Here is a 4,070-nt window from a genome sequence, read left to right as displayed (position 1 = left end):
AATTCTGTCTCAATCTCCACTCAAGAACTCTTTAGCTTTCTTTCTGCATAATTGAATCAATTTACATTCTCTTTATTGCTTCCTCTCCAATTTCTTGTCAATTGCTTTGTGAACTTGGATCTGGGAAGGCAAATAGAGATCTAGGCTCTGCTACCTAGTCTCTTAAGACCTGAGACCACAATTTACTTTTGGTTCTTCTGTGAACCTGCTGCACTTTAATTTCACTTTCTGTTAAATTTCAGTTTATACCAATTTATCCTCTACTCTTATTGATTGTTGCAATTTACTTTCTCTTTGTTTAGATTCTACAATCCCAGTCCTCAATTCCCTTTTACATTCAAGCAATTTATATTTCTCGCCATTAAAGCTACTGCAATTTACATTTCTTGCACTTTAAGTTTCAGTCATTTACTTTCTTGTTCTTTAAGATTCAGTCTATTTTACTTTCCTGTTCTTTAATTTACTGCAATTTCCCCTCTCCCTTTACATTTCAAGCAATTTATCTTCTGTTAATTACAACCCACTCAACCAAAACTTGATTCGCTTGACTAAATCACCCACTAAACTAAAATTGCTCAATCCTTCAATCCCTGTGGGATCGACCTCACTCATGTGAGTTATTATTACTTGATGCGACCCGGTACACTTGCTGGTGAGTTTTGTGTTGGATCATTTTCCACACATCAGCTAGTGTATGAGTCTTGGCTGTGGCCCAAAGCACTCTGTCTTCCAGTATTACCACCGGATACATACATGCCACAGACACATAATTGGGTGAACCTTTTCAGATTGTGACTCAGCTTTGCTAGAGTCCCCAATTAGAGGTGTCCAGGGTTCTTAAGCACACTCTTTTTGCCTTGGATCACAACTTTATTTCTTTCTTTTTTTTTCTTTCTCTCTTCCTTTTTTTTTCGAATTTTTTTTTGAATCACTGCTTTTTCTTGCTTCAAGAATCAATTTGATGATTTTTCAGATCCTCAATAACAGTTCTCTTTTTCCTCATTCTTTCAAGAGCCAACAATTTTAACATTCTCAAAACAACAAATTCAAGAGACATATGCACTGTTCAAGTATTCATTCGGAAAACAAAAATTATTGTCACCTCATCAAACTAATTCAACTAATTTCAAGGATAAATTTCGAAATCCTGTACTTCTTGTTCTTTTGTGATTAAAGCATTTTTCATTTAAGAGAGGTGATGGATTCATAGGACATTCATAGCTTTAAGACATGAATTTTAAATTTTATTAATTATGAATTAAAAACAAGACTCAAAAATAAATATAAGATGAGACTAGAAAATAAAAAAAACGAAAATTTAAATAGGCTCCTAATGATAGAGGTTCTCACAGAGTTAGGACTCAACAACCTTGATTTTGAGAAGTGGATGCTCCCTCAACTTGAGATGAGAGCTTTTGGCGTTTTAACTCTTGGAGTTCACGCCCCTGCTTCTCTTGTTCCTTCAGCAATTTGCAGAGCATGCAGTTCTGATTCTGCTGTTCTTCCTTCAGTTGCTCCATAGTTTCTTGTAACTTGATGATAGATGCTTCTAGGCTGGTCCAGTAGTCAATTTTAGGAAATTCAGGGAGGAACTCCTGTGCCCTCCTTTTGATAGAGTTGTCTTGCATTTGTCCTTCCATTGACTTCTTGGTGATTGGATGTTCAATGGGTATGAATTCATCTACTCCCATCTTTACCCTAGCCTCTTTACAGAGCAAGGAGATCAAGCTTGGGTAAGCCAATTTGGCTTCAGTGGAATTTTTATTTGCAATTGTGTAGATCTCACAAGCAATCACATGATGAACCTCCACTTCTTTTCCAAGCATAATGCAATGAATCATCACTGCTCTCTTGATAGTGACCTTAGAACGGTTGCTAGTGGGCAATATGGAACGCCCAATAAAGTCTAGCCTACCTCTTGCAATTGGTTTGAGGTCTCCCCTCTTGAGTTGGTTTGGGACACCCTTAGAATTGGTTATCCACTTAGTTCCAGGGAGGCATATGTCCTCTAGAACTTGATCCAACCCTTTATCTGCTCTCACCATTCTCCTATTAAAGGATTCAGGATCATCTTGCAGTTGAGGCAATTTGACGATTTCTCTTATTTTGTCCAGATGGAAGTACATAACTTTCCCTCTGACCATGGTTCTGTAGGTATGGTAAGCAGTTCCAGTCATTCTCTGCTTATCTGTTAGCCACAGATTTAAGTAGAATTCCTGAACCATATTCCTTCCAACCTTTATTTCAGGATTGGTTAGAACTTCCCATCCTCTGTTTCGAATTTGCTCTTGGATCTCCGGATACTCATCTTCTTTCAGATCAAATTTTACTTCCGGGATCACTGACCTCAGACCCATTATTTTGTGATAATGGTCTTCATGTTCTTTGGTTAAGAACTTCTCTTGATTCCAAAGATTCTTTGGATTATTCTCTTTCTTTCCTCTTAAATTGGTTTGTTTTCCTTTAGGGCCATGATCTTGATGAATCTTGGCTTAGTGATCACGGAAAAGCACACCAAACTTAGAGGTTTGCTTGTCCTCAAGCAAAAGAAAGGAAAGAGGAGAGAGAGAGGAAGAGTGAATTCGAATGGTGTGGTGGAATGAGGGGGGCCAAACGTGTATTTATAAGGTGGGGAGGAGAGATTTCGAAAAAAGGAAAAATTTGAAAGGAGATTTGAGAAGATATGGAAAGAAATTGAGAGAAGGGTGAGTTTTTGAACAAAATTTGGGAATGATTTGAGAGATTTGAAGAATGATTTTAGATTTTTGAAAATTTGAAAGTGAATGATGAGAGATTGAAATGTGTTTCTGTAGAAAAATATGGGTAAGAAAAGGAAAGTTTGAAAAAATTTGATTTGAAAACAAAATTGTGGTCCCCCCACCTTTCTGGCGTTAAACGCCCAGAATGGCACCCGTTCTGGTGTTTAACGCCCATTTGTTGCCCCTTTTGGGCGTTTAATGCCCAGCCAGGTGCCCTGGCTGGCGTTAAACGCCAGAATTCCTTTATCACTGGGCGTTTTTCTAAACGCCTAGGATGCTGCACACCTGGCGTTAAACGCCCAGAATGGTGCCCATTCTGGCGTTTAACGCCCAAAATGGCACCATTCCTGGCATTAAACGCACAGAATGGTACCCATTCTGGCGTTTAACGCCCAAAATGCCCCTTACTTGCGTTTTTTTGCCAGTAAGCTCTTTTTCTCTGCTTTTTGAGCTGAATCCTTCTGTAACTCTGTAAATTCCTTCATTTTTGATATTTGCCTCTGTAAGAACAAATTATATAACCTCCTAATGACTGGGTTGCCTCCCAGCAAGCGCTTCTTTACTGTCTTTAGCTGGACCCTTTACTGAGAATCACTCAAGTCTCAGTTTTGAGCATTCCTGCTAAAAATTGCCTTCAAGATAATGCTTGATTCTCTGTCCATTAACAATGAACTTTTTGTCAGAATCAATATCCTGAAGCTCAACATATCCATATGGTGACACTCCTGTAATCACATACGGACCCCTCCACCGGGATTTAAGTTTTCCTGGAAACAGTCTGAGCCTAGAGTTGAAGAGCAAAACTTTTTGTCCTGGCTCAAAGACTCTGGTTGACAACTTCTTGTCATGCCATTTCATTGCCTTTTCCTTATAAATTTTTGCATTTTCAAAGGCATTGAGTCTGAACTCCTCTAGCTCATTTAGCTGGAGTAATCTTTTTTCACCAGCTAACTGAGTATCCATGTTTAGGAATCTGGTTGCCCAGTAGGCTTTATGTTCCAGTTCCACGGGCAGATGACAGGCCTTCCCATACACCAGTTGGTATGGAGAGGTTCCTATAGGAGTCTTGAATGCTGTTCTGTATGCCCACAGAGCATCATCCAAGCTCTTTGTCCAGTCCTTTCTTCGGGCTATCACAGTCCATTCCAGGATTCTTTTTAGCTCTCTGTTAGAGACCTCAGCTTGCCCATTTGTCTGTGGATGATATGGAGTTGCCACTTTGTGGCTAATTCCATATCTAACCATAGCAGAGTATAGCTGTCTATTGCAGAAATGAGTGCCCCCGTCACTGATTAGTACTCTGGGAACACC

Source organism: Arachis hypogaea, chromosome 5 (assembly GCF_003086295.3).
Source record: "Arachis hypogaea cultivar Tifrunner chromosome 5, arahy.Tifrunner.gnm2.J5K5, whole genome shotgun sequence".
Lineage (NCBI taxonomy): Eukaryota > Viridiplantae > Streptophyta > Magnoliopsida > Fabales > Fabaceae > Arachis > Arachis hypogaea.
This window is presented reverse-complemented; position numbering follows the sequence as displayed.